At 42.9% G+C, this 27,509-nt stretch overlaps 1 protein-coding gene across 3 annotated transcripts in view; it reads left to right on the forward strand.

Annotated features, from left to right (window-relative positions):
- LOC140573633 (astrotactin-2-like) overlaps positions 1-27,509 on the forward strand; it is a 789,110-nt gene that overhangs the window by 711,671 nt on the left and 49,930 nt on the right. The window lies entirely within an intron of this gene.

Here is a 27,509-nt window from a genome sequence, read left to right on the forward strand (position 1 = left end):
TTAATCAGGTTCAGCTGGAGCTCATTTACTGATGATTTTGAGGCTGAACTCAATATGTTCTGTTGACCAAACTGAGATGCAGAAGTAAAACAATGTGAGTTGGGAGAACTTTTGACTAAGTTAGTAGAGTTAACTCAAGAAACTCTCTGGAATCAGTTACTGCGTCAGTTTAGGTCGGCCTGACTTAAAAGCTAAAAAAAGGCCTTTATTTGGAATAAAAAATGGAAAATGTCTAGAAATAAGTGGATTAACCTGGATAAATTCTTATGGCACTCTCATAACGAGAAGCATTAGATATAGTCCCTATATTTAAGCTGGCCTCACTTGACCAGATACCATTCATCTCACCCATCCCAAAATTCTGTTGCTTCTATTTGCATCCTACAGAGCATGCAGCCTCGTCCGGTCTTGCAGAGGAGACTCGTGATTCAGTTCTGTATCCCAGTCACCTGCTAGAAAAGCCTCTAGATGGCATCCGCATGCAGAGGCACGGCTCGCTGAGCTGAGCTGCTGTAGGGCTAGAGAAAGTGGGCTTGCTTTAGTGCTTCTGCTTGGATATCACTAACCGGGAGCCTGGACCTGGTTATTGCTTAGTGCTAGGTTCAAATGTGCTGGATACAGTCCAACCCCTCGAACCCTAAAGTCATTGTTCATTTATTACTTTATTACTTTTAATTAGTGACTAAAATGTGAGATGCTGTGTTACAAAAGTGAGGACAGGAAGGTTTGATGGTTAGGTCCAGGAGGTCAGACTTGTCCATCTCAGATATCGTCAACCACTCAAGTGTTGTTGTTTTGGGGTATGAGGCTAATATTGCCTCATATAAGTTAAAGAAATCACATGTAATTGGTGAATTATTCTATGGGAACCATATGATGCTATATTCATACTGCAATTTGTATAATATTCATCAAGAGCAGACACAAATGCCCCTTTTCCAAAAAAAAAAAAAAAATCCTATTCAGTCCCTTGCCATTCAAGTCATGCTTTTCATTCAGAAATGGGAGCCATGTTCACTATAAAATGTAAAATGTGACGGGGTGGTAAATTTCTTTCTAAAATGGTCACAGGTCTTAATGTGGTCAATTTCTTGACCTACTGCAAGTAATTAAAAGACTTTTCTAGGTATTTTGTTTGATCTTGACGTAGGCCTGTCGTACATGAACGAGCAGCAATTATACAATGTTTAGGAAAGTCTGAAGTTGCCTTTTGTTTATAGACAAAAGTTAGTGTGACGGGGTGGTTAGTCAAACTGAGGGATACATGAAATTTTCAAAACTAAGGTTTATAAATGAATAAATGGGTTATTTTAAGTACATCGATACATATATATTGTGTAAACAGGGACACATATAATCCTGAAAATGTATTTAAATTAAATGTAATTAAATGTAATTAAAAGTATCACTTATTTGATTATATTTTAGGTATTTTAGACAAATGTTATGCTGGTCAATATGAATATATGGAGATGAACTTGTAGTAACGAAAATTAAAAAAATATATAATTGTGATCTTTAAGAAATAGTATTTTTTCATATATTTTAAACATATTATATACATATTGGAAACAATTTGGTAATTCTTTTCCTACCAAACTGTTTGTGGACGCAAAACGCACCTGTTTCATAGAATGACTCAAGTCTATTACATGTCTCTGAACACCTCCCCACAGTTGGCCGGTCGGCCACATTTAAGGTAAGGGAGAACTTGTCCATTCATATTCCCAGTTCTCCTGCCATCTCACAGGCACTGAATCATGCATTCCCCCACGGATTCAACAGTTTGAATCTTCGGGGTCGAGCACATAAAACTTGTATGTCGCTGAGCTACGTAGCAGGTGAAACCCAAACGCAGCGTTTATGAAGGATGCATAATGCATAGCAGCTCGTAGCGCCCTAAACGGCCCAGCAGCCTCACGTGGCCGACGCTACTGCTGCTGCCTCCAGTTGTAGCAGGGATTTATAAGGTCTGCCGCGGTCGGCCGTGTCTGGAGCTGGACGGGCTATTATCCCCTCTATAGGTCAGACGGACTGTCTGGAGACGGCGGCGCTCCTCTCCCACGTCCGCTAATTAAGGATGAGAAAGGGTGTCATAGCCGGCCTGCTGTTTCTCCACAAGACACATGATGGAAGGCAGGGTTAGCTAAGGAGAACGGAGTGAGGGGGAGAGGAGGAGGAGGAGGAGGAGGAGGAGAGAGAGAGAGAAAGAGAGAGAGAGAGAGAGAGAGAGAGAGAGAGAAAGAAACGTGAGAGAGACATTGGAAAGAAGTGGGGGGGAGAGAGAGAGAGAGAGAGAGAGAGAGAAGGAAAGAAATGGGAGAGAGACATTTAAAAGGGAAAAAGTGGGGGGAGAGAGAGAGAGAAAGACAGAGAGAGAGAGAGAGAGAGAGAGAGAGAGAGAATGAGAAGAGAGAGAATAAGTGAAAGGGAAAGAAAAAAGAGAGAGATGGCAAACGAGAGAGAGAGAGAGAGAGAGAGAGAGAGCGAGAGAGAGAGAGAGAGAGAGAGAGAGAGAAGGAAAGAAATGGGAGAGAGACATTTAAAAGGGAAAAAGTGGGGGGAGAGAGAGAGAGAAAGACAGAGAGAGTAAGCAAAAGTGTGAGAGAGGGCGAGAGAGATACAATTAATGAAAGGGAAAAGTGAGGAGAGAGAAATAGTGAGAAAGAAAAGAGAGAGAGAGAGAGAGAGAGAGAGGAAGAAGTGGGGAGAGAGGGAAAGCCTGCACAGGGGCAGAGAGACATCCAGACTGAGGGAGAGAGTGAGAGAGAGAGAGAGAGAGAGAGAGAGAGAGAGAGAATGCGCTCACTCCAGCTCACCCCCCTCCAACACATGCCGATGATGTCATTGCACAGTCCTGCTGTGTGACAGCGAGAGCGGCGAGAGCGCGAGAGGCATTTGATCTTTTTATTCTCGTCTCCATTTCATCTTCATCTTCTGGCTTATCGGAGATCCATCGCTGTCCACCAACCCCCCTGACCCACTGCCGCCCCCCTTCCTACCTACGTCCATCCCACATTAGGGGTCGCCCACACCCCCCGAGGGTGCGTGAATAAGGGGGGGGGGGGGGGGGGTGCTCCTTTTGTTTATGTAACAATCCCAGCGCTGCTTTGGAGTGGATCCTGGAGTGGCGATGCTTGCCGATAAGGCCGGCTCTGGAGCGAGATTCAATTAGAAGGAGATAAAAGGCCGTCCTTGAGGATGAGTGCAGATAACGAATTGGAGTGGCTCGGCTGCCCGCCTTTGTTTGCTTAATTAAGGATGACCTCATCGCTAAAAATGGCTACTGCTTCTGCCGGCGTCACGAGCAGAGCCATCAGCAGATTGGAGAGCAGGCAGGGCGCCAAGACAGGGATCTCGCACACACATACTCTTACTCTCTCTCTCTCTTTTTCTCTCTCTCTTTCAAATACATACACACATGCCACACTCGGGCACATTTGTGTTAAGGGTACGTCTATCGGTTTCAAGTACATCGCAGACGACGGCGTAATGACCAGAAAGCCTATTTCCAATTGCCGGCAGAATTCATTGCGCTTGCTAGTCTTAGAACCAAATGCCACACAGGCAGTGATGTAATGCCCAGTCCACTTCAATTCGGCGTCAGAGGAGGTCACTGGGTTTGGTATTTTAGCCGAACAGAACATAATGACAGGAGACCAGTGGCCAATTAACTCGTATGACAGACGAATATGGGCCAAAGTACAAGGCTCCACGAAAAAAAGAGCAAAGACTAGTAGACGTCGTGGGGATTCACATTCGGACGTATTTGCCATTCCTAATCTGTCTCCAATCGACCCAAAGCTCTCCATCTAGCCGAGAGGGAGACGAAGAGACCGTCCCTCATTAGGAGTGACGTCTTTAGCACTCTGCCAGGATGCATACGTACATGCAAATTAGGCAAATGAGTAAAAGTTCAAAGAGTGACATCCTGGTCCTCTTTTTTTGCCCCCTGTTCCGATCCGGTAGTATCGGTTGATGTCAGCAAGGCAGGTTCTGAGTTAACTCACCTCGAAGACAGCAAAGTTCATCCAGCTCAAACCTTTTTAAAGGTCTACATTTTTAAAAATGAAAAATACTGAATGTTAAATATTGCTGCAATAAAATAATTACAAGCATCGCTTGCTCCTGGGCTCCAAGTTACGGATAGATGTGGCACAGCTGAGGAACTTGAACCCACAAGCTTCTGACGTTGATGTGAGCAGATAGACGGTAGACTCATCAAAGCCCTCTGTTTGGCGGCAAAAGATCTTCATGAAGATTTTGCAGAGTCTACAGTGGTGATGCACTGTTCTACTGTGCAGCAACACCTGCACACATCTGGCCACCATTGAAGGTTATGGATGTAGCACAGCTGAGGAACTTGAACCCACAATCTCCTGACATTGATGCAAGCTGGTAAACAGTAGACACATCAAAGTCCCCTGTTTGAAGGCAAAATACCTTCTTGACGATTTAACAGATTCTAGAAAGTTGGTGCACTGTTCTACTGTGCAGCAATACCTGCACAAATATGGCCGTCTCTGAAGGTTATAGATGCATGTAGCACAGTTGAGGAACTTGTCTAGGTGCACTGTTCTACTATGCAGCAATACCTGCACAAATATGACCCTATATGGAAAGTTATTTCCATTATGATTGGATGTAGCACAGCTAAGGAATTTGAACCCACAATCTCCTGACATTGATGCAAGCAGGTAAACAGTAGACACATCAAAGCCCCCTGTTTGCCTGCAAAATACCTTCTTGATGATTTAGCAGACTCTAGAACTGTTCTACTGTGCAGCAATACCTGCACAAATATGATGTTCATTAAAGGTTATTGATGCATGTAGCACAGCTGAGGAACTTGAACCCACCATCTCTTGACATTGATACAAACATGGGTGACGGTAGAGTCATCAAAGCCCCCTGTCTGACGGCGAAATACCTTCTTGACAATTTTACAGATTCTGGAAAGTTGGTGCACTGTTCTACTGTGCAGCAATACCTCCACACATTTGGCCATCATTAAAGGTTATGGATGTAGCACAGCTGAGGAACTTGAACCCACCATCTCCTGACATTGATGCAAACAGGTAGACAGTAGACACATCAAAGCCCCCTTGTTTTACTACAAAAGACCTTTTTGAGATTTAGCAAATTCTAGAAAGTTGGTGCACTGTTCTACTGTGCAGCAATAACTCCACAAATATGGCCGCCTCTGAAGGTTATGGATGCATGTAGCACAGCTGAGGAACTTGAACCCACAAGCTTCTGACGTTGATGCAAGCAGGTAAACAGTAGACACATCAAAGACCCCTGTTTGCCTGCAAAAGACCTTCTTGACGATTTAGCAGAGTCTAGAGTGGTGATGCACTGTTCTACCGTGCAGCAATACCTGCACACATCTGGCCATCATTGAAGGTTATGGATGTAGCACAGCTGAGGAACTTGAACCCACAATCTCCTGACGTTGATGCAAGCAGGTAAACAGTAGACACATCAAAGCTGAAGAAGATAGAGTCATCAGAAGAAACAAATTCCTTTGTCCCCACCACATAATTCAGCATCAGATGTAGGAACATCTAATCAAGCCCTGATGTACTTTGGAAGCAAGTCCTGCAGACTGATGAAGTTAAAATAGAAAAATAGCATGCTGATCCAAGCAGGTAGACAGTTATCGTCATCGCTCTGCCTCGCTCTGCCTCCAATTGACCCCAAACTCCAAATCTAACTGAGAGGGAGGTGAAGAGAACGTCACCTTATTAGAAATGACGTTATTGACACTGTGCTGAGATGCATACGTACATGCAAATAGGGCAGATGAGTAATAGTTCAACGAGTGACATCCTAGTCCTCTTGTTTGACCCCTGTTCAGATCCCAGTGGAGTGTCGTTTGATGTCGGCACGACTTCAAATTGTGAGTCATCTTGTCACACAGCTGGCTTTGAGTTACCTCACCTTCAGGACTCCAAAAACTCTCAAAGTTCTCACTGTATGTTTGAAACTATATGAGAGCATATTGTCCACCACCAAGCAGTGCTTACTCTTGGGCTCCCAGATATGAATGCATGTGGCAGAGCTGAGGCTCAAACTCACAATCTCCTGATGGGTGTTCCTGAATTTCCGTACATCCCTGTGTCCAAATACTTTAAAAAAGTTGCCATCAGAATATGTGCTTTATCTGTAGGGGCTCAGCGGTAAGAGCTCTGGGCTATTGATGACAGGGTTGTGGGTTTAATACCAAGGCTCGGCAAGCTGCACCTTGAGCAAGGCCCTTACATTTACATTTATGGCATTTAGCAGAAGCTCTTATCCAGAGCTACTTACAATGTTACTCGTATTACAGAGGCGGGACAGTGTAGTGTTAGGAGTCTTGCCCAAGGACTCTTATTGGTGTAGCGCAGCACCCAGACTGGGAATCGAACCCCAGTCTCCCACGTGGTGGGGTTGATTGATGTATTTATATGCGCTTGAGTAACCAGATAATAGGAGAAATCCAGTTCTACAGGCAGTACTCGGGGTCTTTGCAACCAGCCAATAAGCTCACAGAATAAGACGTGCCATAAACATCACGAAGGTTTTAAGAACTGCACATGGGAGCCCTGTTCAAAGCCCCTGGTGTGCAAAGCTGAGAAGCCCCGTAGCGTCCATCTGTGTGCCGTAGTTCACATCTGCAAAGAGCCCACAGTGGCTCGGCGGTCCAATGCGCCACCACTATGACCTGAGTGTTGTGAGTTTGAATCCTGAGCCATGCCGCTTTGCCATCAGTGACCGGAGTCTGAGAGAGCACAACTGGCCATGCTCTCTCTGGGTGGGTAGATGGCGCTCAGGTGTGGTGTTGATCGGCACAGGCGTATGTTAGCTTATGTGGTGGAGCTGGGGATCCGGTGCTTTGCACCGAGCATGTTGGCTGCATGTTGACATATTGGAGGCGGTGACAGGCTTTGCATTTATCAGAGGAAGCATTGCTAAAACAGGTGGATTATTATTTGTCAAGTCCTGAATCAACCAGCTACAGCATGTAGTACAAAATTGCTTGGTCAGGAAACGTAGAGAATCTTCTTGGTACAATATCAGGGCCTGTTTTTTTGCTTGTTCGTGCTAATTTATTCAGATTTTCTTAGCTTAATATCCCAAATCAGATGAACGAAATGTTGTTGCCAGTTTTGTAGAGTGTATAGTACCTGGTGATTAACGGACCAGGCTACTGGTTCATGGTGGAATACCCTGTGAACCTGTGAAATTAATTTTTCTATGTGAAATAAGTGCTTTCTCATTGTTTCTGCTAGCTTCTGGAATGCTAGAACCTTGTCCAGCACCCAGCCCAGCTTCTGGGAATGTCCTGGTGAAGTGTCCACTGTAGTTACTTTTTCAACTAGTGGCTCCTGAGTAAAAAAAATACAAATTCTTCTGGTCTTATGCCTCTTAAGACTTCAAGTGCAATAACCTGGCCCTCACAAAAGGCTATGTAATGCTAAGAGTATCCAGCTGATTTGCATAATTCGGATGGATATCCTTGTTTGGAGTGCGGATTCTGTTTTTGCAGGTGCAGGAATGAAGCAACATCACCTGTGGACCAACTTTAAAAGATGTTCTAGCATCAAGCACTCCAGCCCAGCCAGTTCTGGCTGTAGGGGCATAATAGGGCCTGTGTCCTTGCTAATAAAGTGCATCGATGCAATGATGTCAGATTAGCAAATGACCGTTTAAAATGCAAGGATTTGAGCGCTCAGGTTGGCCGTCTTCTTCTTCTTCTTCTTCTGCCTCTCGCGTAGTCATTCACACGGACAAACAGACATGCCGAGACACAGACGGAGAGACACTGAGGTGAGTGAAGAGACAGAGAAAGTGAGAGGAAGAGGTAGAAGAGAACACAAGGTGAGTGAGAAAGAAGCACAGGGAGAGTGAGAGAGTCGTTTGTGACTTTTCGGGTTTGCCTGAACTGACCTTCATGTCCCTGGAGGAGCGAAGCAGAGTAGAGTGACCTCACATCCCAAAACCGATGCCTAATAATGATTCAGCCATAGCTTAGCCGACACACTGACCGGTATCCAGGGCTAGAAACTTTCGCTCCCACGCATGAGCTCAAGATCGTCCTAACCTGAAGCTTTTAAGGCCCTCGTGTGTCATGCTTGACAGCACAAGCCAGGGGAAATTGGACTCCGGAGACAACGTTGGAACTGCATTCACTTTCAGTCACTCTTTATTTATAAGCCATCACTGTAGGTTTGGGTTGACTTACAACATCTGAAAATGGGTGATTCTTTAATTAGGGGATTTTTTGTATGTCCCTAGACTATAAATCCATGTTGGAATTACTTCAGTACTAAATGAATTTTATGAAAAATTGCTATTATTATAAATTAAATATATTCTTTTTTGCACCACCAGAGAGAAATATGATTTAATTTTTTTAAAATGCTTTAAATAAATGCTCATATAAAATTATAAAAATTGATCAGTTCAATTTGTGAAAAAAAAATAAGCATAGTGGCTCAGCGCTACCTAGTGGTCCAGTGCACTACCACTATGACCTGGGAGTCGTGAGTACACTTTGGAACCACTTGGATTATTTAAGCCATTTACTGAATGTCTCAATTACAAACTTGGTTCTTTAAGGAAACTAAAAGTGGTTCTTCTATGGCATCCCTCACAAGGATCCATTTAAAGCACCTATATTTTTAAGAGTACGGGTGTTGGGTTTAGGTTTAGAGTCTTTTTTTCCTCCAGTTTTCTCCTCAACTCAGTCGTTTCCGCTTCTCAGGATTCCCTCTGTTACACAATGCTGCCAGCACTGTTGGGGTGAAGGCTACATAAAGCCCCTAAAATTGAACGGCTACTGATGCAGGGATTGAGGATTCCGGTATCTTCGAATCAAATGTAATTGTGTAGCTTTTTACAACTGTTGTTGTCACAAAGCAGCTTTTTTACAATTAGTAATTAGTAAAAGACAAGAAATCAACAACATAAGAAGACATGAAAAAGCTAAGACCCCCAGTGAGCAGCCAACGGCGACAGTGGCAAGGAAAAGCCCCCTCAGAGCTGGAGGAGGAAACTTTAGAAGGAACTAAGACTCACAAGGGGGACCCGATCCATCCTCCTCTGATCAGAACTATTTATTAATTATTGATAAACGTCACTAAACCACCTAAACTGCTCTGGTGTGCAACATATTCATAATCACAATATAATAATCAGAGTGGTCAGAGTTTAAACATTGTCATTAGGCAGGTAGCAGTGGTAGGAGGGTGTGCAGCTGGTCTGGCACGGGTGGTGGGGGAGCCTGGTGGTCGGACTGGTGGGTGGCAGCTGGTCTGACGCAGGTAGAGGGGAGCCCCAGCGGTCAGTCTTCCAGCAGGTCGGGCCGGATGAGTGGGCGACCTTTTACTCGGTTTAGTAGGTCTGTTAGAGCTGGACTCCAGCCCCCTGTTGCCCACCCCTGTACTAATGCAATTAGAAAGCTGAACACTCGAGTGCCGACTGCTAGTACAACTGATGTTTGCAGAACATCTTTGAAGAAGTGGATGTAAATGTTCTCCAACAATTTAGGGGTCCTTTGGACCAATTAATAGTTCTTCTATGGCATCGCTCAAAGAACCCTTGTAGCCCCTTTATTCTGAAGAGTGTAGGCTGTCCAGTCTTATCCTCCAAGGCTCAGGACAGGTTCATGTTTCCGTTCCAACAAAGCAAGATCAGACCCAATTGATTTACGCCACTTGTGGGTAAGACAATTTTTGGAAAATAATTGGAAAATAATTTGGAAAAGGTTCAGTTGAATTAATAAACTGTTGAATACCGGTTAAAGACAAGGTGACAGAGCATCTACAGAACATCTCCAGTAGACTATTCCAATAGTACAAATGTCTGTGGACACCAGGATCTTATTATCCAATGATCTTATTCCATTAGTTGCACATATTGCTGAGACAGATGTGCAAATGCACACACACACAGCTTGTCTAGACCCTGTAGAGAAGGATCGCCAATAGATGAGGACTTTCTGGAGCCCTATCATTGAGGTGTTGATAAGTGGAACTGTTTAATACCCTTGATTTGGGAAGAAACAATGAGTAAACAGATGTCCCCATACTTTTGTCCATTTAGTGTATATCAAAGCAATGTTTGGACCTACGCTCCACTCTGCTCTCAGTCGAAAGTGTGAGGACTGATAGGATTGGTAGTGGAGAAGCGAGAGAGAACAGCAGCTCAGGTGAGTGTATGGTTGAGTTGGAGAGTGCTGACAGTTTAACAGGGGATGTGGCTGGCAGCTCAGGAAGCCGTGCTTGGGAACAGATTCACGTCTGCTTCAGCATGGAGCCTGGCGTAAAAAGACCTGTGCAAGGCATGAGTTTTGACGTCCCCGGCCCTTCCCTTAGACGAACACAGCCTTCCCACTGAGGTACAAGCTCCATAGATGTCTCAAAACGTTGATATTTTTGCACGCTTCAATGTTAAAAGCGAGGACCCACTAATTTATCGTGTTACTACACGCAACAACAGATGGGAGCAGTCTGTCCGAGCATGCTGTAGGCTTCTGTGTGTGCTGGAGCCCATGGGTTATTTAGGAGTCCCAAGACACTGATCCGTATGGAGATGAAACGCTTTGCGGCGCCATTTATATCGCAAACGGGTCGCATGATGTATTCCATGTAGGAAGTTCACTGAGGCCAAAACGTCTTTCACCGTCTGGCCAAGACAAATGTAGTTAGAAAAGTCTCGCTTTGGGCTCGGAATCCCAAGTTGTCCAGGTGTGATACAAAGAAAGGTACAGATTCTTTAGATTCCGGCCTGCGTAATGCTAGCGAAATCAATGTCTCTAGGAATTTTCCTACCACAGTTGAACGTTCTGAAGCTCTTAAACATCCGAGTCGAATCACTAAGCTCGTATTCGACAGCCCTCTCCACTCTCCCCCAATCTCCAGGCCCCCAGGAGGCCTCCATGAAGCTGATCAATATTGATTGGGTTGCATAAACAGATGTCCCCTCAGGCCCCGGGGCTGTCCACTGGCCTTCGCTGCTTGGCTTTGCAACGTCTGTGGATTTTTAGGCTTCTATCTCTGCTTGCGACTCTCTGCCTCAGGCAGGACCTGGAGGTCTCTCCTGTGACCAAGCCTGAAGCCTCACTCCAGATGAATCAAACGGAGATGGGGGGGCTTCAGCTCTGCAAAGGGGAAAATGTAATGTCAAGTCCAGATGCTTTACTGTAAACCCAGCTCCTTTCCCAGGCAAGGTGGGAATGGACCCTGAAGGCCAATAGAAGTTGAAACTGGAAGTCCCAAGCCAGTGCTTTCATCAGACCGCCACCACTGAGCAAAGGTGGGGAGAGCAGAGGGTTCATGGAGTTCCACAACCTGAAAAAGCAACAACAGTAGCTGATAGGTTTGTTTTTAAGCCTAGCCACAGTCCCTTTGACCAGTTCGTCCAGCCCAGACTCTCTCATTTACATTTGCATTTTTACATTTAAGGCATTTAGCAGACGCTCTTCTCCAGAGTGACTTGCAAAAGTGCTTTGCTATTTACCCAAGAAAAACCTCTTCAGTCTGGGTTTGAGGACAGTGAGTGTTGGACTCGTTGGGCTGTTTAGACACCCAGGGGAAGTTTGTTCCACCACTTCGGTGCAGGACAGAAAAAACTCTGGACGCTCGTCTTCCGTGGATCTTAAAGGATGGCGGGTCGAGCCGAGCCGTACTTGAAGCTGGAAGGGCTCTTGGTGCAGATCGGCTTTTGACCATCACCATCAAGTACGAAGGGGCTGGCTGGTCCAGTCTTGGCTTTGTAGGCCAGAGTCAGGGGTTTGAATCTGATGAGGGCAGCAGCTACAGGAAGCCAGTGAAGAGAGAACGCAGCAGAGGAGTGACATGGCTGAATTTAGGAACATTAAAGACGACCCGTGCCGCTGCATTCTGGATAAGTTGCAGGGGCCTGATGGTGCGTAAAGGGAGACTCTCATAACACTGAGATGTAGGATTCAGATGATATCCCAGAAGCTTCGACTCCATTCTTGAACCTTTTTCTTTTTCTTAATTTGTTTGTCGAATTTTTCCCCCAATTTTAATCGTCCAGTTGACCCACCCATTCGTACCCCCCCCCCCCCCCCCCAGAACTAGCAGTGGTCCTGATACTAGGAGGGTGAGGACCTAATGCACCTCTTTTCGAAGCTGTGCTAATCCCTGCTAGTATTTTAGTACCAATTTCTGTAATCAGACTAAATTCTAATCTGTTTTATACATCTATAGTGTTTAATATCTCACAGTCCAGTCTGACTGACCTACTTGACCAGCTCCTTTAGCTACAGCTCTGCAGTCTGATCACTTAGTGTGTGAGCATTAGCATTAGCATTAGCCCCCTCCCCTGAATGGGTTTGAAATGTGCCATTAAGAGCTGGTTTAGAACCGAAGAAAGGAGCGCATTCAGTTTCTTTACGTTAAACTCATTGCTGACACAGATGTGCAAATGCAAACACACACTACTAGTCTAGTAGAGAAGTACTGCCAATAGAATAGGACTCTCTGGAGCAGACAAATATGAGCCTATTGGCACCATACTGCCTAATGCCAGGCGTGGGCTGGAGGGGTATACAGATGGTCTTCCATCCAATACTTTTGGGATGAGTTGGGGATGATGAGGTGGGGTGGTGATCTATAATCTAACATCCTGACCTCTGTAACACTACTGTCACTGATGGCAAATTCTCACAGCAAATTCTCCTCTCAAAAAAAAACAAAATCTAGGAGACAACCATCTCTGGACAGTAGAGACAGTTACTCCAACGACTCTTTTTTTAATCCCCTTGATTTTGCACAAAACAATGAGTGAGCAGGTGTCCGAATACTTTTCCCAACACCCATATTGTGTATAAGTGTGTTCTACGCTAATGAAAGAGAGAACTTTCCCCATACCATTTTGTTCTAACCTAGAGTAATTTAGGAAGCATACATCTCACACTCCCAGCATAACAGTGATATTACAGTAGTGTCAAAGTTATGTCGCAGTAGTGTATCAATAGTGCAACAGCAATATAGCAGTGATGTCACAGTAGTGTAACTGTGATGTCACAGTAGTGTATCAATAGTGCAACAGCAGTATAGCAGTGATGTCACAGTAGTGTAACTGTGATGTCACAGTAGTGTATCAATGGTGTAACAGCAGTACAACAGTGATGTCACAGTAGTGCAATTGTGATGTCACAGTAGTATAACTGATGTCACAATAGTGTCATAGTGATGTCACAGTAGTGTAACTGATGTCGCAGTAGTGTTGCTGTGATGTCACAGTAGTGTCACAGTGATGTCACAGTAGTGTCACAGTGATGTCACCGTAGTGTAATTGTGATGTTACAGTAGTGTCATAGTGATGTCACAGTAGTGTATCAGTGATGTCACAGTGGTGTAATTGTAATGTCACAGTAGTGTAACTGTGATGTCACAGTAGTGTCATAGTGATGTCACAGTAGTGTAAGTGTAAGGGTGTAGCTGTTTACAAATTGAAGTTAGGTAAAATAGGCGGAGTTTATTGGTCCCTGCTTATTTAACAATGCTACTCCATTTCACCAGCCAGATTAGAGCAAACTCTTATTTATAACACTGGCATGAACTTACTGACATCTGTGTGTTTTCGGCCTGGCATTTCATTCATGTGACATAGGTGCAGCTGACAAAAGGGGTTTTAAGAGTATTTAAGAGATGGAGAGCAGTGCTTAAATTGCCAAAGTTAATTACAAGACTTAAAGCTTGTTTTGTTTTGGACACCCAGTAGTAACAGAAATAGAGGAGGGATCATGTGATCAAGAAGTGACTCACTCATCAGTTTAGACGTTGGTCTGGAGGTGACACAGATATTATTGCCTTATGTCACTTGGCCTCAGGCCTCAAAGCTTGCTTTCGGCAAGCTGCGTAAACACCATGATGACTCACCAGGGGCTGCAGTTACACTATATGTCCAAATGTTTGTGGACACCCCTTCTAATGACTGCATTCAGCTAGTTTCAGTTCACACAAACATACACAGCGTGTCTAGCCCCTATAGAGAAGTACTGCTAATAGAATAGGACTCTCTGGAGCAGATAGTAAACATGAACCTATGGGCACCATGCTGCCTAATTCCAGGCGTGGGAAGAGGGGTATAAAGCCCCCCATCATCAGGCTAGAGGGGTATAAAGCCCCCCATCATCAAGACGCTGTTGACACTATTGCCTGAGGATCACAAGCTCGAATCCTAGGTTACACTGCTTTGCCATCAGAAGCCAGAGCCAGAGAGAGCACAATTGACCATGCTCTTGTCTGAGTGGGTAGAGGGTGCTCTTTCCTCATCACTCCTGTAGTGATGCTGGCTCGGCACAGGCGTCTACTGGCTGATGTATCAGGGCTGGGGATCCGGTGCTTTGCTTTGAGTGCATTAACTACCTAGTGATGCTGCATTGTGTTGGGAGCGTTGGACGTAATAGGCGGGGTCCTAGTGATTGGTTGGGTAACTGGCAAAAGCCTTCTTCCTTGGACAGTAGAACAGGGGCCCCCAAACTTTTCCATGCCATTCTATGACTAGTTCCAATATGCAGCAAGAGCCCACAACAAATTCATTGTTGGTTTAATTGCCTTAATTCTCCCTATTCTCAGTTGTGTACAGTGTACAGCGTATTCCTGAGCTAGCGTTGAAGTGGTTCCCTCCTTCCCTTCCTTGCAACACTATCTGCAAGTGAGATGTACAGTATACACGTCAGGCAGGTTTCCCTGTTGGCCAGATGTCTATAGAACAGCTTCCATTCCAAATCCCAGAGGGGAAGTGAGGTAAAGAGAGGAACGAGTTCTCAATGTGTCTCACTCTCTCTCTCTCTGCCCCCACAGTGCGGCCCATGATTTGTTTCTTCTCTGCTTATGCTGTTGAGAGGTCACCTCCCATTTGCCATGAGGTTTTAATCGCTGCGTTAACTCCAGATCACGCAATACGCCTCTCCGGTAATAGAATTTCTCTGCTAATCTCCTCCAGCTGCACGTGGTTCTCATTCATATTGACAGGCCGCGCTGACAGGTACCAGGCATCCCTGCAGAACCCTCATCGAAAAAACCTCAGGTATGCTGCCTGTGTGAGGCCAGGCCCGGCTGACCCCGGAGACTTCAGGATTGTTCCCATTTTCCCCGTCAACTAATCACACTTCTGAGGCTGTGAAGGGTTAAGCCGATGCTGTGCCTTTCAAAACAGGGGTTTCTTGAGCGAACAAGAGCGACGTTTCCTGCAGATGTTGCAGTTATTGGGACCAAATGTTTGTGTTTTGTTACCCTCGAGGGTCGTACGACACTCCCAAGGAAACTGTCTAACTTGTTTAATTAAGCGTGTTTAGTCCAATTATGGTGACATTCATATGGAGCCTGGGGTTGAGGTCGCGAGAGGTTCAGCTGGTCTGATGCTAGCCTTGGTTTCTAAACGACTGTGGAAACACTTGACAACTGAACCCTCCCCTTCGGACTGACATCTAAACACTCAGGCAAGCCGTGGGAATCCCTGGCGGTATCTAGTTCACTCGAGAACTGTCCGGGGACCGGAAGCCATTCCATCTCTGATTTCACACACTTTCCCTCATGCCTGGAGATAGTAGGAAATGGCAGATTGTCTAGATATGGTACTCCATTAAAGATGGAGATAAGTATTGGTAGGGAACTTCCAGCCCATTCTACCACCCCCCTTAACAAACAGGCTGTTGTATCTGAAGTATCTTTATGAGCAGTTTCCTTTTCGCAACCGAATTGTCCTCAAATTCGTCCATTCGTCAAATTGTCCATCTACTGACTTGGACGTAGATGTCCTTGCTGGAAATGACTGAAGGTTATAAAAGGGACAGCTGCATATTTTTACAGCACTGTCCTGATGCTGTAATGATGATATAGAACAATGTGACAGAACAAACGTTTCTGGTGATGGAGTGAAATTCAGAGCCTGTGTTTTCATTTCAGCAGCTAAAGCAGGAGCCCTCCAGTCTGCTTGCCTTGCACTGCTCACATCCACCACTGACTGACGCAACACTGGCTTCAAATCCAGTTTTGTCAAGCTTACAAAAACACTACTCTCTCCACACTCTCTCCAACCTCACTGCAGGCGTCTAGTGGACATCACTCAGTAGACTGGAACAATATTCATGGGCCAGCAGCAGACTTACCTCCTTACCTCTTCTTTCTCATCTCATCTCCTCTCATCTCATCTCCTCTCCCCTATTCTCCGATCTTCTCTTCTCTTCTCATTTATTCTCTTCTCCCTTCTTTTCTTTTTCTTCTTTTCTCTTCTTATTTATTTTCTTCTGCTGTCATCTCTTCTCTTTTCTTCTCTTCTCATATATTCTTTTCTCCTCTCTTCTCCTCTCATCTCATTTCTTCTTTTCTCCTTTCTTCTTTTCTCTTCTCTTCTCCTCTCTTCTCATTTCTTCTCTTCTCCTCTCTTCTCCTTTCTTCTTTTCTCTTCTCTTCTCCTCTCTTCTCATTTATTCTCTTCTCCTATCTTCTCCTCTGTTCTCTTCTCTTCTCATTTATTCTCTTCTCCTATCTTCTCCTCTGTTCTCTTCTCTTCTCATTTATTCTCTTCTCCTATCTTCTCCTCTGTTCTCTTCTCTTCTCCTCTCTTCTCATTTATTCTTCTCTCCTCTCCTCTCATCTCATTTCTTCACTTCTCATTTCTTCTTTTCTCTTCTCTCTTCTTCTCTCTTCTTTTCTCTTCTCTTCCCATTTATTCTTTTATCCTGTCTACTCTTCTTATTTATTCTGCTCTCCTGTCTTCTTTTCTCTTCTCTTCTCATCTCTTTTCTTCTTTTCTCTTCTCTTCTCATCTCTTTTCTTCTTTTCTCTTCTCTTCTCCTTTCTTCTCTTCTTCTCTCTTCTCTTCTCATTTATTCTTTTCTTTTTTAATTTCTTCTCTTCTTCTCTCTTCTGTTCTCCTTTCTTCTCTTAATTTTTCTTCCTGTCTCTTCTCACGTCCTTCTCTCTTCCCTTTCTCTTCTCCTTTCTTCTCTTCTTTCTTCTCTTTTTTTGTCTCCTCTACTTTTCTCATCTCCTCTCCTCTTTATTTTTATTCTCCTCTTCTATCCAGCCTGTATGAATGAATGCAGACAGGCAGTCCACTCTGTGTGGGGTACTCCCTCTCTGGGCTAGTGCTGGCAGGATGAAGGTGTTACTGAAAGGGGTGAGGTGAGGTAAAGCAGGACCTTGCCAGTCCGTAGCTGGCCTGGGCCGGGGTGAGCCAGGGCACAGGCGGCTCAGAGCACACAGCTAGAGGTATGAATGAGGCGAGCAAGGGGGACTGGAGGAGAAAATGATTTTTTAGCTTAGGAAATGAACCACAGGGGGACGGAGGGAGCGAAAGTGATCATGCAGTCAGGGAAACAAGGTGGAGGTATTGGACCCAAAAGAAAACATTCTGTACAAAGTTGAACAAAGTTTAGGTTCTTCTTTGCTTTACTTTACTTTACTTCAATCTTTAAAGATTAAATAACCTCGTCTGAAGGTAAAGGTTCTCTTTGAGATGCACATCTAAGCCCAGAATCATGTAGCCACCTGTATTTTTAAGACTGAGAGACAGTAGGTCTAATAGCATAAAGGTAAAGGTGCTATATTTATTAAATAGTTTTCTTAGAACTTCTTCTCCAAGGCAACAACCATGTAGGAACCTTAATTTAGATTAAGATCAAAGAACCTTAGTATGAGGCAAATTTGTTTACAGTGGTCCAGAACTGTTTGTTCTAACCAAGAACAATCTAAGAACCTATATTTCTGCATATGGGACATTAGGTCTGATAGAGTTTAAGATTAAAGAACCTCAGTGTAAAGTTAAGGTTCCATACCCATTAAAGAGTTTCCCTAGAACTGCATGTCCAAGTCAAGAACCATGTAGGAACCTTTATCTTATCCAGAGAGTCTTTTAGAGGAGAATGAAGTGTTTGGAGTTTTGCCCAAGGACTCTTAGTATTGGTACAGTGTTGTGTGCTTGACCACCCTGGGAATTGAACCCTTGTCTGCCATGGGGAAGGTGGTTGTACTGCCCACTGCACCAACCAACCCACCCAACATTAGCATCATGGATGCCATGCAAACCCAGACATCATGTGGGTGTAATGTGAGGTAGGTGGGTTCTAGGTGGGCATGAGCTCTAAGTGGGTTTGTACATATCTTTTTACTGGGACCCAGTTGGGCTTCCTAAAAGGCCCCATTGTTACAGCCCACCTTAATCTCACATGGGATCCCATCACTAACCATGCTGATGGCTTCCTGTAGCTGCTGCCCGCATCAGATTCAAAACCCTGACCCTGGTCTACAAAGCCAAGAACAGACCAGCCAGTCCCTCCGTACTTAATGGCAATGGTAAAAACCCCGATCTGCACCAAGAGCCCTTCCAGCTTCAAGTACGGCTCGGCTCGACCCGCCATCCTTTAAGATCCACGGAAGACGAGCGTCCAGACTTTTTTCTGTCCTGCACCGAAGTGGTGGAACGAACTTCCCCTGGGTGTCAGCACAGCAGAGTCCAACTCTTGCTGTCCTCAAACCCAGACTGAAGACCCTCCTCTTCTGAGAGGACTTGGGTGAAGAGAAGAGTATTATGGTCTCCTTACTGACTTGTGTTTAGTAGAGTCTAAGATTAAAGGATCTTTGAATTATTAGTCTATTCAAACTAGCTGAGGTTAAATGTAAATGCTGGGCATCCATATGTGGGACCAACAAGACAAAACTTTCCGGATCCCAGTTTGGCTACCCATAATGACTTTAAGCTACATAGACATGTTAGCTGGGAGGTGTCCAGATGTCTTGGCTCCATTTGGGATTAAGAGCTGAATTTGAATCATCAAGAAGCAAAAAGCATGAAGTCATCATACTCTCCTGAGACAGGACACCCATCTGTGACCTGCCGCTGTTGCTTCACTCGGTGATGTTCAAATGGCATTTTTCTACTGCAGTGTGAAACAGGCCGGTTTGCACAGTGTTTATGCAGAGGTAATGCTGTCAGCTGTGAGGCAGGTGATGACCTTTGTACAAGTCCAGAGAGAGCAATCACTGTGGACATGTAGGAAACTGCCCATGTCACCATCTGGAGGGGGACAAGCCAAAGGGGCTGGCAACGACTCGTTTCAGCATGCATGTTGCTGTCACTCCAGTGCACATCCACACATATGCAAGACATGCGGCTGTAAAGCCCATGCAACTTTTATGAGGATGCACACGGCCTTGAGGGACTTGTGTGAAGTGTGTGCACTGAACGGAAGAGTGGCTGCTGTGAAAGTCAAGAGGTTTCTTCACCCTGGGCAGGTGGTGCATACCATAGGCTTTAGATCTGAGCACAGGGCTTGATGGATGGATGGCATTCGTGCACAGTCTTTCAAGTAGGCAGGGGTTACTTAAGCCTATCAGACCTAATGTTTGGCTAAAAAAAGGTTCCTAATTTGTTATTGGTTAGAACATAGAATGTAGAAATAATATTAAAAGGGGATTGAGTCAGTACCACATGCTTTTTAGGGGTTCATTAATCTTTAAATATTAAAAGACCTTGGCATAAGGTAAGAATTCTATGCCTACAACTAAGGGCTTTCCTACAGCTGCATGTCCAGGCCAAGAACCATGGAAAAATTAAGCATTGCATTGTTTAGCCTCAGATGTCATCAACTGAAAAAAAAATGCAATGCTGCACTGTCAAGATTGACATTGTCAGTAATGTTATTTTGAAAATATTGAAAAAATGCACTAATTTTACTTCTCTTTTCAGAACAATGCCTTTTTGTCTTATTTTGGGGAGATAATTACTTATTGTCTTGTGATTTTTACCTGATTTGTTGAAATAATGACATTTACTATTATTTTGACATAATATTTTCTTGAAATCACATTTATTTGAGATTTACATTTGGAAATTGAAGTTATGACATAATTTTGGAAAAAGGACCACACCCTGAACTCCTCCTCCTGGCCCTCCTGGTTTAATTTAAAGGGTATATAAGGGGGGGGGGGCAACTCTGAGCTGAACAAACGTCACACCCACCACCACCCCGTCTACTCCCTTTCTTCCATCATTCACCACAACAACAGGGGGTCCAGCTTCACATGCAGATCACAAGATAGGCATCCTGGCCTTGAAGTCAAAAGTATTCTCTGGGTTTGCCCTCCAGTTCCATTTTAGAGCGTGGTTCACACTGGCAAACATTTCTTGTGGTTTTGACTTGATTTGTTGAAATAATTCAATTCAATTCAATTGATTCAATTGATTTTGACTTGACCTGAAATAATGACATTATCTTATATAATAATCATTTTATTGTAATTTTAATTTGTAATAATTACATTTTATTTATTTTCCCCAAATACTTTAATTTTCTTGAACTTGGACTGATTTTTTTAATCTTAAAATTAAATTACATTTTCCCGTGCTTTGACAGAGTAGTGACTTACTTTCTTGAAATAATATATTTTTCCACATTTGTTTTTCATAATGAGCCTCACATTTGAAACACAGCTAACAATTTACGTGTAGTGCTACTTGTTAAAGCATATATCCAGTAACCATATATGTCATATATAACCTTATATGACTATATAATTGACATTAAGAGGTCTTTAATGCGCTCCTTGGTATAGGCAGTGGTAAAGGCTTAGCGGTTAGAGCTCTGGGATATTGATGACAGGGTTGTGGGTTTGATACCCAGGCTTGGCAAGCTGCCACTGTTGGGCCCTTGAGCAAGGCTCTTCACCCTCTTTGCTCCCCGGGCGCTGGCTGGCGTTGGCTGCCCAAAAAGCAATCAACACAGAGGAATCTGATCTGGAAACAGCCGTCTTACTCAAGACGCATTACTCAAGGAGCATATCCATCAAAAACCAACACCTGGACCGCTGTGGCCCAGGCGGTCACAAGTTCAAATCCTGATCCAAGACGCTTTGTCATCAGCAGCCGAAAACCGAGAGAGCACAAATAGCCGCGCTGTCTCCAGGTGATCAGCTGGCGCTCTGTTCCCTCATCTTTCCTAAGTGATGTTGGTCGGCACAGGTGTCCGTTAGCTGGTACGGTGGAGCTGGGGACGTATCGGTATCGGAGGAGTTCTTACCCTCTTAGTGCCGGGAGCGTTGCTAGTGCTAGGGGGAGCTACGAAGGGGTTAATTGGGAGAAAATTGGAAGAAAAAGGGAAACTTTTGACAAAAAATTAAAAAACAACGTTTGGTTTGATGTCAAGCTGCAACGTTAGACAGATGCAGGATTTTGATTTATTAACACCATAACTTAAAACAACAGCATATCAACATCTAACAGCACTGGAATTTCACACTGTGTGGACACTAACTTTCTGAAGGTCAGCAGAAGATGTTGGCATGTGAAGTATGGAAGACACCGAGGATTTTGGGTGCATTGGGTTGTCATGTATGGAAGTCAGTGGAAGACAATGTCCTGGAAAAGTCCTGGTTTCTAAAAAGAGCGGGAACTTGAATTGAAATTGAAATTGAAGATAATCAGGTGAATTTGGGGAATTTCTTGGGAAAATCTTGCAGCTTTCGTTTTAATCTGGATTCAGATGACGAACATGGATCACCACAGATTTGGACACGAGTTCAGATCCTCAGCTGAGGTTTGTTGACCTGCTTAGAGTCTCCTTCCCCTCATTGCGTTTCTGGATTATGTGATAATTACTAGCGCACCCCTGGAAGAGGCCCCCGCGAACGGTCCGTTCCCATCTTTTCGGTCACGGATCAGCCTGCTGATTTATTCTGATTATCAAAACATACAAAGATATCCGATTCGATCCAAACCACATCCAGAAACATAAAACTTCAAACTGAATTCTTCGTCTCCTGGTACCCCCCCCCCCCCCCCACCACCCCCATTCCCCCTTTTCATTTCCCCCCACCACACACACTCTTACTTCTACCCCTCCTCCTCTCTCTTTCGAAGTCTTTGGGTTTGTCCTCCTCCCTTCGGTATGGCCTCTCTCCGCACGGAGCTGTCAGGAAGCTGCCAGATTCTGGCTCCACGGCCGCATTCCACACATTCTTGTGCCAATGAGAGGGAGACTGGTGGAGGAGCAGGCAGTGTCCTATCAATATTCAGTCTGAATCACCCCTTGACCCCCTGTCACTACTAATCGCATGAGGAAAAGACCTGCAGAGAGACCTGGCAGACACCTCCCCCTCCTCGCTTCACTGTTGTGCAGAGCAGGCAGGAATTTTTGGAGGCTGCTGGTCACTTGTTGTTTGTTTTTTAGCCCCCTTATGTTGACCCTTTAAACTACAAGTGATCATGTGTCAGTTCATGCATCTGCTCATCGCTTCAGAACTTGCATAACTTACACAGTAGTTATATTGTAAAAGTAAAGTGAGGAGCATTTTTATTCTGGGTGTGGTTTTGGGGATGAACGTCAAACCCAATGACTGTCAATGTAGTCGATATTTGAACCTCATTAAAAATAAATGCTTAAATAAATGTCAAAATCAGAATTTATGACATTATTTTGACAGAACAAGCCAGATTCACAAGAAAATACATGATATTATATCAAATAAGTCATTATATTAACAACCTAAATTGAAATCTCAAGACCATAAGTCACTGTAGGGACAAGATAAGTCTTTTTTATGAATAAAATCTCAAAACAATGACAAAATATGTCAAAATTACAAAAATATAAGCCATTATAAGCTCTATGGACAAAACAATAGGCGCCTAGCATGTTTCAGGTTGTAGTAACTCAGATCATGCAACGGGACTCCTGTGCAGTGAATGTCCTGTTAGATGTGTGGAGAATGATGAAAAGCAGATGTGAAACAGGTTTGTGAATTAAAATGAGAGTCTCTTCAGAAGTTAGATAGATAGATAGATAGATCACTTTATTTATCCCACGGGGAAAGTCAGTTTTGGGAGGTGAAGTCAGTTGGTGGTGAAGGACCTGCGCTGACCTTTAGACCTTTCAATCACAAGCCTGTCTGCCCGTCAGTTACATCTTTCAGCCAGAACTCTTAGGAGAATTTTCCTGTAGACTGGTGGGATTTCTGCCACTGCTGGTAGACCCGTATGACCGTAAGCTTCCATACACCTGCAGATTCAGCTCCTTCCTTCATGCTATGGTCTTTGGCCACGCCCAAAAGCAGTCACACCTTTTAGTGAATCATTACCTGTATCTGCTTTATAGGCCGATTATCCTTGCACAGCACCATCTGCAGGAGCCTGATGCTACTACCACCTTAAATACGCAAGTGACTCATTTTTTGTCCAGGAAGCTTATTAACAAAATAAGTCATAATTTCAACACAACCAGTCATAAATCACAAGAAGATAAGTTATTATTTTCACAAATTAATAAAATTAATAAAATCACAAAATGTCTTTATTTTGACATGCTACAATCACAAGGAAATAAAATATTATATTTAGAAATTATGAAATAAGTAAAAATATCAAGAAAATAAGAAGTTATATTAACCTCTTCTCACTTAGGTGTATTACTCAGTAAATACGGGGACTTCTGTACATAACTGGTGGGGTTATTTTCTGGAAACAGAAGTTTGTAATAACACTTTTGGCCCACTGGCTGGCCATAGGCTATTTCATGGGTTAACAGCAGGTGAAAATATCAAGAAAATGTCATTACTTCAAAATCAAAATCATAAGTCATTTTATTACCAGAACAATGACAAAAATTAAAAATAATATATAATAATGACAAAAATAAGCAAAATTAGGCAAGATCATACAAAACTAAGTAATATTGACAAAATAAACTTTAATATATAATTTGAGAAATTGAAAAAAAGTAGAATATAACATAATATAACATAATCGTAGTTTAGTGAGCTTAGTCCCTATCACTATTTATTTTAAGTTGTATGTAATTTGCATGTTAAAGAAATTATTAAGACTTACAGTCAATTGTTCAGCAAAAGCTCACATTTGCTGCACCTCTACTAATAGTGGGGTACATGTACTCCACTTGCCCTAACGTTCAGACGTTTATGCACTGAATAATTAGAGTAGCTGCTCATAATAATAACTCTTAAATAAATAACTGAATAACAAGTCTGCTGCTTATTGGTTTAATTCCAGTAAAAGAGGGAAAATAAGTCATAAAAGTGTCGCTTAGATCATCATGGAGCGCTCAGAGGATGTGTGTGTATGTGTGTGTGTGTGTGTGATTCCACAGCCTAAGCAATACTGTATCTCCAAGCACTTTGCAGTGCAATTAACATTTAACACGAACCAGGCGGCCTCCGCTTCTGGGCGCACGGGTGCAAAAAAAGCAAACAGGCGAGACGTAACGGCAGATATGTTCCATAAATTCTCCCCGAGCCCCCACGCTATTCAGGCCAAGGCCACACGGACGGTAAAATCATAACAGCAGTGTTTACGCAGCGCGGAGGCCGAACAGCGGACGGCCTGGACTACATCAAAGACGGAGAGACGTGTTTTTTTTCTGCTAAGACAATGTGGCTTCTGTCAGACTGTCTGTCTGTGTGAAGCCCCCCCCATTCAGGGAAATGCACAGAGATGGAAATATGTCTAAATGTGTGAAAACATCCACTCACTGAGGTCCACTTACTGTATAGGTCACTGTATATGCTATATATGTTATGCAATACTGCCTATTTGCTGCTGCACAGTGTATCAGCCCACATTTGCCCATTCATCATTGGTGAGTTCTGTTTAACAGAATGAATTAAAATGACTAAACAATACATTATTATTTTGGACAAGCCAGTCTAAATCCCCAGAAAAGTCAGTATTCCAACAGAACCAGTTAAAACTAATTATTACAACAAAACCAGTGAGAATCACAAAATAAGGGATTTTAACAAAAGCAATCAAAATCCCAAGGCAATAAGTAATTATTTCATCAAATCGAGTCAAGATCACAATACAGTTTCTTGTAATACAAGTCTCTACTCCAACAGAATCAGTCAAATCCCACTAAGATATCATTATGGCAACAGAACCAATAAAAAATACATTATGTCAACAAATCCAGTGAAAATCACATACAATGAGTTCTTATTTCAACAGAAAAAGTCAAAATCTCAATAAAATAAGCTACTCTTTCAACAGAATCAGTCAAAATCACAAAGTAATAATGAATTATTTCATCCTGTTCAGTTAAAAATCAAATGCAATTTGCCTCTATTGCAACAGTACCAGTTACAATCATGATAGAATAAGCCTCTATTCCAACAGAACCGCAATGAAAAAAGTCATTATTTTAACAGAACCAGATAAAATCACAGTACAATAAGCCTCTGTTTCAACAGAACCAGTTAAAATGACAAGATATGTAATTATTTTGACACAACCAGTCAAATCACAAGGAAATTTGTCATTATTCCAACAGAATCATTTATAACCACAATAAACCGGGTCATTATTCTAACAGAACCAATTAAAGTTACAAGATAAGTCATTATTCTGGCAAAATCAGTCACAAGAAAATAAGTCATTGTTTTAAAACTAGAGGAAAATCCCAAGTCAATAAGTAATTATTTCATCAAATCAAGTCACGATTACAATACAGTTTCTTGTAATACAAGTCTCTACTCCAACAGAACCAGTCAAATCCCACTAAGATATCATTATTGCAACAGAACCAATAAAAAAGACATTATTTCAACAAATCAGTGAAAATCATAGAAAGAGTTCTTATTTCAACAGAAAAAGTCCCAGGTTTTGCAATGCACAATGCAATTCGCCTCTATTGCAACAGTACCAGTTACAATCACAATAGAATTAGCCTCTATTCCAACATAACCACAATAAAATAAGTCATTATTCCAACAGAACCAGTTAAAATCACAACAGAATTAGCCTCTATTCCAACATAACCACAATAAAATAAGTCATTATTCCAACAGAACCAGTTAAAATCACAATAGAATTAGCCTCTATTCCAACAGAACCAGTTACAATCACAATAGAATTAGCCTCTATTCCAACAGAACCAGTTACAATCACAATAGAATTAGCCTCTATTCCAACATAACCACAATAAAATAAGTAATTATTTCAACAGAACCAGTTAAAATCACAATACAATGGCATTATTCCAACAGAATCAGTTAAAGTCACAATAGAATTAGCCTCTATTTCAACAGAACCAGTTAAAGTCACAACACAATGGCATTATTCCAATAGAAACAATTAAAATTACAATAGAATTAGCCTCTATTTCAACAGAACCAGTTAAAATGACAAGATAAGTAATTATTTTGACACAACCAGTCAAATCACAAGACAATTTGTCACTATTCCAACAGAACCATTTAAAATCACAATAAAACGGGTCATTATTTCAACAGAACCAGTTAAAATTACAATAGAATTAGCCTCTATTTCAACAGAACCATTTAAAATCACAATAAAACGGGTCATTATTTCAACAGACCCAATTAAAATTACAAAATAAGTAATTATTTTGATAAACCAAGTCACTAAATTAGTCATTGTTTCAAAACCAGAGGAGAATGATGTCTTCAGAATTGCCTTCAGATCCTTTATGATTCTGGCCTCAGGTTCTAAAAAGAACCATCTACACATGGTTTTCCATGATTCACCATTCTTGGCAAGAACCCTTTAACCAGACAAATATTCTTTTAAGCATCCAAACACTTCTTTAAGGTTTCATGTTCCTGTTTTAAACCATTGCTTTACTAAAGAACGCTGGAGGAAGCCTGGAGTAAAGGCCTTCTATCACAACCTACAGTCACTTTCTGAGAACACACAAACTTTCGAATGAGTCCAGCACATACAAATGAGGGCTATTGATCCCAGAACTGACTTTAGTTCCTTCAAGGATGTTAAACAGACCCAATTACGACTGATTGTGTTCAATTCGTCACACTTTCCACTTTATTTATTTTTTTTTAATCATCAATCAGACATTATCGTATTCATGCAGCTGAATGTAGGTATTCACACTTCCCTGTCCCCCACCCCCCCACCCCACCAGGGTTATAACAGGGTACAATGTCTGTCATTGTAGCCTCCAGTAACCTCTTGGCTAATTCTGCATTAAATAAAGTGTATAGAGTGGAGGACTATTTACCATGCTTTGTTTTCACAGTCAGCTTCAAGGGGAGCACAGATGAAATATTGTATCATATAGAACATTAGATGTTTGGATTTCCTGGAAGAGAGGAAACTATGCATGAATTCAAGACATTTCATCATTCGAATTATTCAACACGGGTCTCTTTGTGGTCCAGCGTGGAGTCACCATGCAATTGTTTTCTATTTAATTAATGTCAGGTTTGTAAAATATACAGACGATCTCGGGACGTGGCGGACCCTGGAGAGAAGGCCCAGGGGTTTGGGACCTTAGGAAAAGAGATTTTTGGTTTGGGCACTCTGGAGGTGTCGGAATGTGAGCGGGAAGTTTTCCTTATACACATTCTGCTTTCTGGGAAAGGGGCTAAATCATTCATTCGTTCAGACCCCTTGTTTTTGGGGGGTTTTCTTTTCTAGACCACCCCTCACTTTCGTACAACGTACAACTTTTCGTACACATCAAAACCCCATTCAGGTCTATAGCGCGCATTCGTTTA

This window comes from Salminus brasiliensis, chromosome 1, assembly GCF_030463535.1.
Source record: "Salminus brasiliensis chromosome 1, fSalBra1.hap2, whole genome shotgun sequence".
NCBI lineage: Eukaryota > Metazoa > Chordata > Actinopteri > Characiformes > Bryconidae > Salminus > Salminus brasiliensis.